Consider the following 15,313-nt stretch of genomic DNA (forward strand, 5'->3'; position numbering starts at 1 on the left):
AGCCCTCAGTGATTCCCTGCTGTCTTCAATGCATTCTCCTCCCCAGCATCACCTTGCCCATTAGCCTGTAATGCCACTTGAGTCAGGTGGTTCTACTTGTAATTTCTGAATCCCAGTACTGTTTCAGGCCTCCCTACTTGGCAGCACAGTGCCTCAGATGGCCATTCCAATGTCCTTGTCTACCTGCAGTCGTCTGGCAAACTTCTACTCATCTTCTAAGATCCAACTCCAGCACCTCCTTTGAAGTTCCATGAAAGCAGCAACTTTAGTTTATTCAAATTGTCCTCATCAACTATGTACTATGCAGCCAGAAGCAAGGGACACTCTCATGAATAATGACCTAGGAGTCTAGGGACCTGAGTTATACTCCTGGCTCTCTGCTACTGACTTGCTGACAACTTGAAACATTGTCTCCTTTCTCTGGATCTCACCTCCAAAATAAGGAGGTTAAAAAAAAAATACATTAAATGAAAATTTTTTAAAATTATGGCCTGTAGGATCTATTATAGCCTGTTATAATCCATGACAGAGTTCCCAAATACAGTCTCAAATGCTGAGGTCAAGCTATTTTTTTCTCCCCTCTCTTGCTTCCTTTCTCTCATTTTCTTTACATTGCTTGATACCTGGAAATAATCCAGTTTTAATGTCCTCCCAAAACCAGTTCGAATTACTTTGGTGTCCAGGAATGTGCCTTGGATCCAGTCTGTGAAACATGTTTTTATGATCCATGGAGAAAGAAATGTGGTTGATATTTTACCGTTCTGTGGGGCTGTTTTACAGAAGGTGATCAGGGAAAACTGACTGATAAAATATGGTAGTCATGAGATTACTCTGCAGAGTCCTCAAACTATAGGGGAACATAATTAACCGAAGCTATGAGATCAGTAGTCGGCTGGGCTATGAAATCAATCCTCTGTTTACACTGAAGTCATGCTTTCCTTAGACTGCTCCCAGTAACTAAATGAGGCAGACCTGCTCTTGAGAGGCATAGATTGCTCTGATGGTCAGCTTTGGCTGGAGGCCTTACCAAGCCTTCCTTAGACTACATGACAATATAGAACACTTTTACCTAGCCTCTATTCTCTCTCCCTTGCTTCAGATTAGACTTGCATCATGGCCTGCTGGCTTTCCTGGGTTTTCCAGGCTCCACTCACCTCTATTTTCTCTTACAGAGACATTTCCCCTAATAAAATCCTGCTCGTTTAATTCTATCTTGGTGTCTACCTCTCAGAGGACACAATCTAACATATAAGGAAACGTAGGAGCCAAAGCATGAAAAAAATGAGTAAGCCATTAGCTATCCTGGGTAGAGTGTTCTGGACAAGGGGTGCAGCTTTAGTGTGTGTGCTGCAAGCTTAAGCTAACCCAAAACAGTCCTGCACAATTCTTAGGTAGTTTTTGGTAGATGATGATAGCCACAAAAAGCTTTGACTTGGTCAGGGTTAGACAAGCTCCTAATAGGGGTTAGCTATGATGTAATGAAAGCAAGTATCAAGTCAAATATTGTCACACAGAGAGACATTTACTTAAAAACATTCATCAGGAAACAGGGATCCACCGATCCATAAAACCTATTCTGTAAGTTCAGGAAAGTCCCAACTCTCTGTTCTTTTAGATGCACCTACCAGCCCTGTGCATGAAAGGTTTTTTGGAGGCAAATAAAACATTCCAGAAACAGAATTTTGTTTCCCTTTTAACAGCAGTTGGCATTAGGCCTGACAGAATTGCCCGGAGATTAAAACCTCAGGTACTATTTCTAAGAGTAAAGGCCTCACTGGAACCTCATTTCCTATTCATTAAAAGGAGGGAATAGCTCAAAAAAGCTGCTTTCCTAGTCTTGTCTACCACCAATTTCACAAATGAAAGCCCATTTCTCACATCCTCCAATGCCAATTATGTCAGGTCTCAGCTCCAAATCCACTCTCTTCATTGCCTGCTTTGGGAAAATTAAGACAGGCTCTTTAATAATTTTTCTTGGAGAAATATAGCAGGACAAAGAGGCCATTCTTCCTGGTTCCAAGTGCATGGAATGGCTTCTCCAGCACCTAGCTCCTGCAGCATTTGGTTGCCAGCAGCACAGAGCAGCCACCAGCAGCCCTGCTCCCCCAGCCAATGTCATAGCAGAGTGACTCCTGTGAGGGACCTTCCCATGAAAGACTTGCTTTGGCCCATTGTAGGATGGGTCTCCACCAAATTTCTGAATACACAGAACTACAGTAACCCTGTGAGCCATGTTGTGCCTTTTCCACGATGGTCTGGGGTTCAGCTCTGGGGGTGGCCTCCTGGGGTTGCCTCATCTCAGCCTTATGAGTGAACTGCTCTTTATATCTATTTTTCCAGTATTCCTTACTGTACTCTTTACTTATTACTGGCCAATCCCTTGTTCCAATCTATTATTGTCATTAGTGAGTCTTTATATTAAAGTTTCCTTCTTTAAGTCACTGAGTGGTTTCTGTCTCCTCATTGGCCCCTGACTGGTACACCAATTAACAAGCCACTAATTTCACCAAGATCACATTGTGGCCTTTTGGCCATTGTAAAGTTTTGGGCTTTTACCTAAATTTGTAAATCTATAGAGGTGTATTGGAGTAGGCAGTCGAGTGTCCTTGATCATTCTTCTTGGCCTTTTGTCCGATGTCTCTGACATGGGGGTGGGGGAAACAGTTCCACACAGGTTTTGAGTCTCTTCAAGCTTCTTGTCCTATGTGTATACCGAGCATATTAAAATTTCTAGCAAAAACTCCTCAGATGCCTCAGGCACAGAGAAGAGCTAAGGGGGTCCATACACACATGCAACTTGGAAGGGAAAAAGAATTAACATCCTAGAAGTAACCCTAAACCAATGGGGTTAGGAGACAATGAATAAATGCTACCACTGAAGTCCATTAGAGGAGGCTCCTGTCCACTCCTTGGGGGTCCTGGCAGAATTAGGACCCCACTGGCCATAGTGGCAACCTCAATAGTGTCCCTTATATAGGCTATCCCTGCCTAACTCTTACCACTCCCTCACTCCTGTTCCCTAGGGTCACCTCCCAAGTGAGCCACCAGAGCATAAATCTTCGTCTGTGGCTCTGTTCTGGGGGGATCACAGCTTAAACAGTTGGGACCAGAAGTGGGCTGGTGCTATTCCCTGGTTTGTTGTAGCATCATGATTACAAAAACCCTTGCTTGCGGAGCAGGGTACAGGTACACACAAAGCATTTGGTTAAGCTGTACACCTATTATATGAATAGTGTGGTGGTCACGGTAATTGAAAGATTTGTGCAGTTGGCTAGCTCTATTAACTGTGGAGGAAGCCTTGAACAAAGATAACTACAGATTCAGGTCAGCCATCTGTTAACTCAGAGCATGCTATGAAAACAAGCAGTCCTCCATGATGCTGTTTTAAAAGACTTTCGTCTCCTGCAGCCATAAAGGAGACAGGCCTAGGATCTCATTGTGAGTGATAAAAGGCATTTCTGTCATCCAAGTGACTAGTCTTGTTACTGTGAATGTAGATTTTCACTCTACTTCTTAGAATGAACCAGGCTTGAGTGTGTGAAATGTTTTCCACTCGAGTTTACCTTGAAAATGAGACTGGCATAGTGTCGTGTTTTTGAACATCCACTCTACTTCCCCAGATCCAGGCAGAGGACTGAGTCATGGGCCATGGACTTCCATCGACTTTTTTTTCTACCAAGACGGTCTTGTTACCATGTGCCAAGTCCTCTATCAAAGGTTCCATTATGAAAATTTAGGCTACATTCTGTGGCCAAGGTCTTCACTACGTCCTGGAAATAGGAACAATGCTTGGCCATGCTCCCCAATCGAGTAGTGTCCCTTGTTCCTACAGGTTCACAAGAGCCAGGTACTACAATTCTATCAGTGAGGAAGCTGTTTCTTCTTATAACAGAGACTGTACTTCCTCATTCAGGCTCTACCGAGAACTGCCCTAAATATTGGCCTACAGGCAATGAAGTGAATTGAGTTGCACCTTGGGAGGATGAGCACCATTTTGTGAGGGTTCCATTCATGTGGAGTCTTAGTCAGGTACCTAGGCCAAGGGAGGCTGCTCCTCTATGTCAAGGAGGAGGGGCCATGGCTACTGGTCTTGAAATTAGAGAGGGAGTCTGTGTTTTAATATTCCTGGGTTCACAGTCCCAACTCTCCGTCCCAGGCTCAGGTTTCCACTACTTCACTATAAGGGCCAGACTTCACCATGGGAGACCTCCAGCCTCCTTTGCAATTTTGTTCATGGGTCGTGCACTCCACAGGAGTTTCTATTCACAGGGGCTACCTTGGGTGTAGTGTGAGTAGTTGTTTCGTCTAGTCTGTTATCAATTAGATGGTCTTGACCTTTGGAGCCTGGGCCTGCACCCTAGTTCCTGTGAGGAGAGTCACAGGCCTAAGTCTTTATTCTAGTTTACCTTGCATAAAGACAGGCTTGTCGCTGTGCACCTTGGACATCACTCAACATTCGTTAGGGAGCACAGGCTTAGAGACGTGAGCCCAGGCCATCACCACTTCAGTCTCTGCTGGAAAATACATACGAAATACCCACAACACCCAGCCTGGCCCCTGCTACCAGAAATTCTTGGAGAGACGTTGGCTCACAGAATCAAGTTGTCATCTCCTAGGAGGCGGAAGAATGGAGGACTCGGTTCACGGCACCAAGACTATCCTCCGTTTAAAGGATTTACAATAGAAATTTGGGCCAATGACACCACCCTTGTGTCATCCTAACTGTCCATTCAGCACAACATGATCCCAAGTCACCAATTTCCCTTTTGCCAATTATTGAAAGGTGACTGAAACCTACAGCACCAAGCCTTTTCCTGGTAAGAGAAGGTAGTGTGGGCACTTAGAAACTTGGCACAAAGCCTGCACTCTTCTTTCAAAAATTCAATTGGGGAGCTTGGAAGCATAGCCAAGCATTGTTCCTAATTCCGGGAAGTAGAGTGGAGACTTTGGCCCACAGAATCTAACCTAAATTTTTGTAATGGAACCTTAGGTAGAGGACTTGGCACTTGGGAACAAGACTGTCTTGGTAGAAATAAAAAGTCGATAGAAGTCCATGGCCCATAAACCAGTCCTCTGCCTGGATCGGGGGAAGTAGCGTGGATGTCTAGAAAAACGACACCATGCCAGTCTCATTTTCAAGGTAAACTCGAGTGGAAAACATTATACACACTCAAGCCTCATTCATTCTAAAAAGTAGAGTGAAAACCTATGCTCACAGTAAGAAGACTAGTCACCTGGTAGACAAAAAATTCCTTCATGGTCTTTCTAGACTCCCATGTGAATCCCACAAGGTGTGCATGTGACTGCTGCATGATTCCCTAGTGATTGCTATGTGATTTTCAGGTGACTTCCACCTTATTCCTCTTCCCCTATCCTAAACCAAGTGTTTTCCAAAACACATCTCATAAACTGTACATTATCAATATTTCAGCATTGATGCATTGTCTGTTAAGCAATTCCTTCTCATCAGCAGGGCCTGAGGTTTGCAACCAAGAATAGTGCGGGAGTCACACCTAAAGCTGTTAAGAGTTATGCTCACAATGACTCAGCATTTTTGCTACAATACAGCAAAATGGCAGCTGTTGTTTCCACTGCTCTAAAGTAGCTTCCCAAAGCACACTCAGCCTCTAAATTTCAACGCGGTTAATGTGCGACAGCCAATCCCATTGCCTCATGCAGGTTACCTGAGCACAGGCAAGACTTCAGGCCAGTTATCTAAGAATCATTGTCTGGTAGCCTACACTGCTGTCCTCAAGCAAGTCTCCTCATGCAGATCTGACCTTTTGATTGAAGGACAGTGAGGTAGATGTCTCAGTCATGCTCTGTTATACACAGACTGTCCTTTTTACAGGGTTTATGTGAATTTTACCAAGGAATCTCATAGGGTAACTCAAAATTGAGCCTTGCACCATCACCCAATGTCATGTGATCTCCCTGTGATACTCTCAGGCCAGTCTCTTGATGTTCACATGATTTCTGCTGAGTAGCCATGTGAATATCGCCAGATTCCTGCAATCTTGCTTCGAGATTTTTCAGGTGACTTCCCCCTCATTTTCTGCTACAGGCCTAAACCAAAGGTTTTCAGAACAAGTTGAAGAAACTACCTCAATTTCAATATCTCAGCTTTCTTTTTATGGTCGTTAAGCCAGTCTGTATCAGAATTTGTAGTCCGAGATCTTCTATAGAAGAATTAGAGGCAGCCATTCTGTCCACCATGAAAAGGTGTCCTCACAATGACTCAGCATTTCATCTACAATACAGAAAAATGGCAGCTGTTATTTCCAAAGCTATCTGGTTGTTTCCTCACAGCACACTCAGCCTCCAGGTTTCAACATGGAAAATATGCAACTGCTGCCTCCACTACCATAAAGCAGGTTTCCTGACAACAGACAAAACCTGAGGTGAATTAAAGATCGTTATCTGGCTGCATATACCATTGACCTCAAGTAAGTTTTATAATATGGACATGACATTTGATTGGCGGTCAGCTAGGAGGCTGTCTCAGGCACGTCTGTTACACAGAGACTAATGTTTTCTCAGAGTGTATGTGAATGCCATCAAGTGATATGTACTCGTCATTCATAAGGGAGCACTACGTCATCCCCATCTTTCACATGATCTCCCTGTGTTTTATACAGGCCAGTTTCTTGATGGGCATATGATTCCCATTGGGCGGTCACGTGACTCTGTCGTGACTCCCACAAGGCCATGGTCCACAGGTTAGCACTGTTTAATTTTGAACATTCTTGGCAAAAGATCAACTCACACTACCAACATCTTAGACTCTGTGACAGAAACTGATTTGCAGTTCATGGCCTACAGACAAAAGCTGTGTACTCTTAAAAAAAAAAAAAAGGCAACTCCGTTCATGGTGACAGTATGACAGTATTGTCCTCCCAGCAAATGATGTAGACTGGGGACCTGGGCCCATGACACATAGCCAGTCTCTTCCTAATAATAATACAACAGAACCCAGGTCTAAAGCCACCAAGCCTATCCTCATTGAAAATTCATAGATTGGAGATTTTAAACTGCAAGGCTAGTCTTTCCTCTGGTAAGAGTATCTTTCTTGGAGAACTTGAACCTTTGCTCTATGTCCGGAATTTTTCTTAGAAGTGAGAGTGATGACTTTGGCTAGCAGTTCTAATATCTTTATCTTTTCCAGGAGGGAGAGCTGAGAACTCATCCCACAACATATCTTCTGTCTTTTCTTAACCAAGACTGAAGTGGTGGCCTGGGCTTATGGTTCTAAGCCTGTCCTCCCTGAATAAATATCGAGTGGTGTCGTCGGCCCACAGCAACTAGCCTATCTTTATTCAAGGGTAGCTGGAATGGAGACTTAGGCATGTGACACCAAGCCTAGACTCTCTTCACAGGAACTAGAGTGCAGGACCAAGCTCCTAAGTATAAGACCATCTAATTGATAACAGACTAGATGAAACAACTACTCACACTACACCCAACATAGCCCCTGTGAACAGAAACTCCTGTGGAGCACATGGCCCACAAAAAAGCTGTCTTCTCTAAACAAAGGAAGAATGGAGGCCTCCGTTACTACCAGCAACACTGTCTTCCCTTGATAAGATGTGGAGTGGTGACACAGGCCCAAGGCACAAGGCCCGTCTTTTCCTAAAAATAAGTACAAGGTAGACAGGGACCCAAGGCAAAAAACATGTGTTCGCTGAAAACTAGTAGAGCAGAAACTTTACCCCACAGGGAAAGCCTGTCCTCAGGTAAGAGAACCTTAACCCAAGACATAGGACCCTCTTTCCTGCCTAAATTTCTAATCAGGACCCAGAATGCTGACTTTGGTTTACAGTTTCAATTCCTTCCCCTATTTCCAGGAAGTAGAGCTGAGACATTGGCCAACAGCATACCTTCTGTCTTTCCCTAACAGAGACTGAAGAAGTGGCTTGGGTTCACGGTTCTAAGTCTATCCTCTGTAAACAAATGTTGCCTGGAGTCCGAGGTACAGAGCAACAAGCCTTCTTTATGGAAGAGAAACTAGAACGAAGACTGTGGAAATCGGCAGCAAGCCTGGACCTCTTAAAAGGAAGTAGTTGGCAGCCCCATGCCCACAAAGTCAAGAGCATCCAATTGGTAACAAAGTCCAGACTGAAGACCTAGCCACACACACCCAGCCTGGCCAGTGCTTCCAGAAGCTCGTGAGGAGACCTTGGCCCACAGAACCAAGATGTCATCTCCTAGGAGGGGGAAGAATGGAGAAGTCAGTTCATGGCACCAAGACTGTCCTTCCTGTACAGCATTTACGATAGAAATTTGGGCCAATGGAACCGAATCTGTGCCATCCTAACAGTTCATTCAGAACTACCTGTTCCTAGTTCACCAAATTTCCCTTTTGCTAGTTATTGAAAGGTAACCATAACCTACAGCATCAAGCATTTCCCTTGGTAAGAGAAGGTAGTGTGGGCACTGAAACTCTTGGCACAAAGCCTGAAGTCTTCTTTCAGGAACTCGAGTGGGGAGCTTGGAAGCATGGCCAACCCTTCTTCCTATTTCCAGGAAGTAGAGTGGAGACTTCGACACACAGAATCTAGCCTAAATATTCATGACAGAACCTTAGATGGAGGACTCGGCACATGGTACAAGACCCTCTTGGTATAAAAAAAAATCCTCAATAGAAGTTCATGGCCCACAACCTAGTCCTCTGCCTGGATGGGGGGAAGTAGAGTGGATGATTCAAAACTCGACACCATGCAGGTCTAATTTTCAAGGTAAACTTGAGTGAAAAACTTTTTAAACACATCACGCCTGGTTCATTCTCAGAAGTAGAGTGAAAACCTATGCCCACAGTAACAAGACTAGACACTTGGTTGACAAACGATTCCGTGGGGTCTTACATGACCCCCATGTGAATCCAGCGAGGTGTTCATGTGACCGCTGCATGACTTCCTAGTGATGGCTACATGATTTTCATGTGACTTCCACCCTAATATTCTTCTACTATCCTCAACCAAGTGTTTTCAAAATATGTCTCATAAACTGCATATTTTCAATATATCAGCATTGATGCATTGTCCTTTAAGCAATCCCCTCTCATCAGCAGGGCCTAAGATTTGCAACCAAAAATAGTGCGAGAGTCACACCTGAAGCTGTTAAGAGGTATGCTCACAATGACTCAGCATTTTTGCTACAATACATCAAAATAGTGGCTGCTGTTTCTACTGCTCTAAACTAGCTTCCTTAAGCAGACTCAGCCTGCAAATTTCAATGTGTTTAATGTGCGACAGCCACTCCCATTGCCTTCAAACAGGTTGCCTGATCACAGCCAAGATCTCAGGTCTCTTATTTGGTATGCTACATTACTGCCCTCAAGAAATCTTCTCCTGCAAACATGACCTTTTGATTGATGAGCAGTGAAGTGGCTGTCTAGGCCACGCTCTTTTACACACGGACTCTCTTTTCTCAGTGTATGAGAATTTTACCAAGGACTCTACAGGGTAACTGAAAAGGGAGCACCGATCCATCACTCTGTGTCATGTGATCTCCCTATGAGGCCCTCAGACCAGTCTCTTGATGGTCACATGATTCACATGAGGCAGCCATGTGAATATTGTGAGATTACCACATTTTGCTACGAGCTTTACAGGTGGCTTCCACTTCATTTTCCTCTGTTGTTTTAAACCAAGACTTTCCAGAACACACTGAAGAAATTGCTTCAATGTCAATATCTCAGCTTTCTTTTTATACTCTCGAAGCCAGTCCCTCACAGAATTTGTAGTCTGAGGTTTGCTATATAGTAATTTGGAGGCAGCCCTTCTTTCTGCCATGAAGAGGTACCCTCACAATGACTCAGCATTTTACTTATAACACAGCAAAATGGCGGCTGTTGTTCCCATCACTATTCAGTCGCTTTCTCACAGCACACTCAGCCTCTGGGTTTCAACGCGGCCATATGCAACTGCCGCCTTCACTGCCATAAAAATGTTTGCTGACAACAGACAAAAACTGAGATGAATGAAGGATCATGGACTGGCCTCATATACCGTTGTCCTTGAGTAAGTTTTGTAGTGTGGTCACGACTTTCCATTGGAGGTCAGTTAGGAGGCTGTTTTGGCCACAATCAGTTACAGAGACTAATGTTTTCTCAGTGTTTGTGTGAATTCATCAGGTGATATGTACTCCTCGGTCCAAAGGGAGCACTATGTCACCCCCATTGTCACATGATCTCATTGTGTTTCATATAGACCCTCTCTTGATGGACACATGACTCCCACAGGCAGTCACGTGTTCCTGTTGTGACTCCCGCAGGGCTATGGTCCAGAGGTTAACACTGTCTAATTTTGTACAGACTAGGCAAAAGACCTACTCACACTACCAACAACCTATCATGTGACAGAAACTAATGTGCAGGGCATGGTCCACAGACCAAAGCTGTCTGTTCTTATAGAAAAGAAAGAAAACCTCTGTTATGGTACGATACAATCCTCCCTTCAAATGATGTAGATTGGAGACCTGTGCCCATGACACAAAGCCACTGTCTTCCTAACAATAATACAATGGAGACCTGGCCTAACGCCACTAAGCCTGTTCTCATTGAAAATTAGTGGATTGGAACCTTAAATCGCAAGGCCAGTGTTTTTTTCTGGAGGGAATTTCCTCCTTGGAGAATTAGAACCTTGGATCCTTGTCTGAATTTTCTCTTAGGAACAAGAGTGCTGTCTTTGGCTTGCAATTCTAATCCCTTCACTTTTCCAGGAGTTAGAGTTGAGATCTCATACCACAGCATTTCTTTCATCTTTTCTAAGAGAGACTGAAGTGATGGCCTGAACCCACAGTTCTAAGCCTGTCCTCCCTGAACACATGTCGAGGGGAGACCGAGGCCCACAGCAACAAGTCTGTCTTTATGCAAGGGAAACTAGAATGCAGGCTTAGGCCTGTGACACCAAGCCTGGACTCTCTTCACAGGAACTAGAATGCAGGCCTATGTTCTCAAGGTCAAGACTATCTAATTGATAACTGACTAGACCAAACAATTACTCGCACTACACCCTAGGTAGTCCCTGTGAATAGAAACTCTTGTGGAGTGCATGGCACATAAACAAAGCAGTTTTCTCTGATTAAAAGGAAGAATGGAGGCCTCCATTCACACCAGCAACACTGTCTTCCCTTGAAAGGATTGCACACACAATGCCACCACATTATTAAACATAAGTGGAACCGTACGCTGATACTCATGGGAATGTTCACCCAGGCGCACACATGAGGGCATTTGCATATTTCCACCTGACTGGGTATCACACAATCATGTCTCTGTCTCACATACACACACACACAGACACCAGACACATAGAAACATACATACACACACTTACACACGGAGGGACACTCCTGGCCAGAAATCTATTTGGACTCAGTTCTTTAGAGATTGAGGGACATGGAAAAGGTCCACCACACCCACAGCCAGCTGGGAAAATGAGGCAAGCCATGGCTTCACCTTTTTGATATAGACACATGAACACATGAAGGCCCCCGACATCAAGGAGGCTTCCTAGCCAGGCTCTCAAAGTTTCCAGAGGACTTTCTCTTCTGTGCCCCACATACCTAGGCCTAGCTCGGGCTCCTCAGTCCACTGACTCCCTGGTCTCAGGAAGAAAGGGACTGTGCCTGGCAGCATGGCTGGCAGAGGGGACGTGGGGTCTCGCTTTCTGAGGTTTTGGCCAGGCCTAATAAAATATTACCCAACCATCTGCCCCCAGGACCCAGTCCCTGGCTGCCTTAGCCTGGCTGGGCAGTCGGCTTGATAATGGCCAAGGTCCCAGGAGGAGTGTGCTTGCTGGTGGCCCAAAGGCCTGCTGTGGACTAACAGACTGTCCAGCTTGAGAGTGTGGGAGGGGCAGAATGGGCTGCTTGTGTTGGATCAGGTAGGTGAGGATCATGGCTGTGGAGAAGGATAAAAATGCTGGTAAAATGGGAGAAGGGAGGGCAGTAGAATTAGCAGCAAATGAGAATGGAAACATGGAGGAGGCTGGGAACGGGCTGTCTGGTGGCTGAAGAAGGCGGAAGGGTCGTAGGAGTTTACTTGAAAGGTGAGAGTGGAAGGAAAATGGAATGGGGTGTCGTGGGGAAACACAGCAGAATAAAGGAGGAGAGAGCCTCCTCCCTGACTGGCCCTAATCAATTCAATGGGCAACAGCTGTGATTAATTGACAGCTCGTCCTGTCTCCAAGGAGTGTTGATTGGGCAATTCGCCATTGCCAATTCCGGAGCCTGGAAAAGCTGAACTCCTGACAAGTTGCCACTTCATGCCCAGGCCCAGAGGGTTTCCAAGTGCCCTGGGCCTGGCGGGACCAGTTTCGGAAGAGCCAAGTGAAGACAGAAAGAGAAAGAGAAGAAGCTCCAGGGGAGAGCGGGAGGCATAAAAAATGGCTCGTGTTCACTTCCTGATTGGTCAGGAGGCCTGGGGTGAGAGTATGAATATTAGTGAACTGGACGCTCAAGGCAGGGATGAGATTGGCTGCACCACTGCTTTCTGCCTTGCAGACCTTTAGAGGTTCTACAGGTGTTGGTTCTCTAGGTGGGGGCAGAGATATGACTTTTAGATCTCCCAATTTCAGGCCTTTCCAGGCCCAATGCCCAGGTTGTTCTACAAAACAAGGCCAGCTCTTGTCTTGGGCCGTCTCTAAGACGTGGTTATTTCATTCCTACTGCCATGCTGGTGGGTGGGTGGTAATAATAGCCTTGACAGGGCCACGGCCAGCGGCCTCATTTCACTGTGAGTCTGCCATTTGTTGCACTGAAAACGACAGATCAGGACTGCCATGAACAGCTACGGGCTCTATCAATAGTAGACTTCTCCCAGAGCAGCCACGAGTGTGTCTCACCTCCTTCCCAGCCTCAGCCCAGGGCATATGTGAGGGACTGGCTTTCCACTCTCCACAGGCATCAGTGCTCCTGGAGACCCCAGGAGAACCAAGGCTCAGGATGCCTACCCTGTCCTCTACCAGGGGGTCAGCCATTAGCTCCCAGCCTGCTAGGAGGCCAGCCTCCACTGCCACTGCATTGACCTCCTTGGCATCCCTAATCATGGTTACATCTGCATTCTATTGGCCCAAATGTCAAAAGCTGTCCCCTATGGGCCAGTGGTTTAGGCCAGAGACGAGAGGTTACTGGACAGCCCTGGGAAATTTGGAGCTACCTTCTGCCTGGAACTCAGGCCTCAGCCACTTAGGAGCTCCTAAATTTGCCCATACATTTTGTGACTGGCCATTTCTTGTAGTCCCCATAACCATCAAGGGAAGTGAACTATGTCAGATGGCAAGAGCCCTTATGATTTCACTCCAATGTGGACTTGAAAAGTAGAGCAAGACACCACAAGCAAGCAAGCAAATGAACAAACAAAAGCCAACTCAGAGCCTCAGACGTGAGAACAGTGTGGGTCAGAGACTAAGGGCAGTAGGGGGAGAATGACATGTGTATAAAGGGCTCAGGCTTTGGGAGATGCTAACACAGTAGGCAATGGGTGCTGAATACCCCATGCAGGTGACCGATGTTGGTGTAGAAGGCAGAGCATCTGACATGTGGTTAAGGGTGTTAAACCACGTATCCCTGCTAAGTTTCATTGTGTCAAATGGACAGACTGCAGCAGGTTTGGAGATGCCAAACCCTAGTCTGGCATTCTCATGATGACAGATTTCTAGACACGTTGTAAGCTATTTGGATTTGATGGGATCATTTTCCGTCCTGTCACAGAGCCACCTTGTAAAGACTATTGGAGTCACCTGAGTGCCATTTGTAATGAAGTGGCAGTCCTGGTGCCTTAGTATTTCCTGAGACCATGTCCGTCACCTTTCTCCTGTGTTTTGAAAATGAGAAGGACTCCAAAATAATGTGTTCAACTCTTTTTGAGGAGTTAGCTCCTTGAGAGCTGGAGGAGGGACAGGGTAATCCATTCTGGAACAGGGGTGTGAGAAATAGGGAAATGACAAGAAGGCTGGGATGCTGTTGACGGAGGGACAACCTGGCCCTTTTCTCAATAGCTTCCACAAAGGTCAACCATGGAGAACAATGAACAACCTTGTTAAGAACAAAGGGTATTTGGGAGCCATTTGTTCTGTTTGGCTTAGGGCTAAATGAGGTCTCCCAGGGACCCAAGCAGATGCCAACTTTTTCATATTCCTGTCCTGTCCCAGTGATTCCATCTTTCTGAAACTCGATTGTCATGGCTTCCCGAAACAATCCAGATTCCTTAAGCAACAGTACAGGATGTGAGGTCTTCCCTGAGGCAGACCCTCCGAAATCAATCATTAGGTCTATTCTTTTCGGACATCAAATGAGAAGGGGGAGTGGGAGAGAGAAAGGTGCCAGAGAATCAGATGGTGGCTGCTGCATGCTCCAAAGACTCTAGGCCTAATGCTGACTTGCCTGGAATCCTCAAAGTTAAGGCCAGCCACTGGAAGCTTGGGTCACCTCGCATAACCTTTTTCACAGTCACCAGAAATTCCATACGTGAAGCAAAAAAAGAAAGGATGAAGTCTGACGTAACCTTCAAGTAAATGAAAGGCTCTCAACTCACTAACAAGGAAAACATTTGAGAGATGCCACAGCCAGTCCCCCTCCTTAGCCATTTGGGCCCTGGACCAAGCTGTGGCCTCAGGTGGACTGGGCCTCCCTTGGCCTCCAATAACAGGTGCGTCAGCCACCTCCTCAGGACAGAAGTCTCTTTCTGGTCCTGACTGGATGCTGGGCTGAACAGGCTGTAGGCCAGTTGGTGGTTTTAGGGAGGCAGCGCATGAAGCTCTGTCCTAATGGTTCTGGGTTCGGGTATATGAGGGTGAGGGATCTTATCGGGTGGATTTCTTTTCCTCTTTTGAAATTCAGATTCTCAATTGAAGCACAGACAATTGAAACACACACTGATCACTGATATTGGTTTTAGGGGCATGCCACCTGGCTACGACAATTTCATAAAAAGTGTTTGCCGCCACGGGTCCAGCAATCATCTGTCACCCAGAAAATGATCATAATGTGACTGAGAGGATTCTCCTCCTTTGGACACCTGGCCTTCATACCCAGGCCAAACAAATGTTGCCAGATGTCTCTGAGGAACTTCTTTGACACACTCGCACACTCTTACCAGACACTGATAACCCTAAACATCTCGAGGCACAAATTCTGTTTTGCACTCCCACAAAAGTGTATGCACAATTTGCCCACATTATTAAACACAAGTGAAGCTGTACGCTGACACTCATAGAAATATTCACGGAGGCATTAAAGGTAAACTTGAGTGTAAAACGTTTCATAAACACAAAAGCCTGTTTTATTCAAAAAAGGAGAGAGAAAACCTATG

Source organism: Rousettus aegyptiacus, unplaced genomic scaffold (genome assembly GCF_014176215.1).
Source record: "Rousettus aegyptiacus isolate mRouAeg1 unplaced genomic scaffold, mRouAeg1.p scaffold_m13_p_8, whole genome shotgun sequence".
Taxonomy (NCBI): Eukaryota; Metazoa; Chordata; class Mammalia; order Chiroptera; family Pteropodidae; genus Rousettus; species Rousettus aegyptiacus.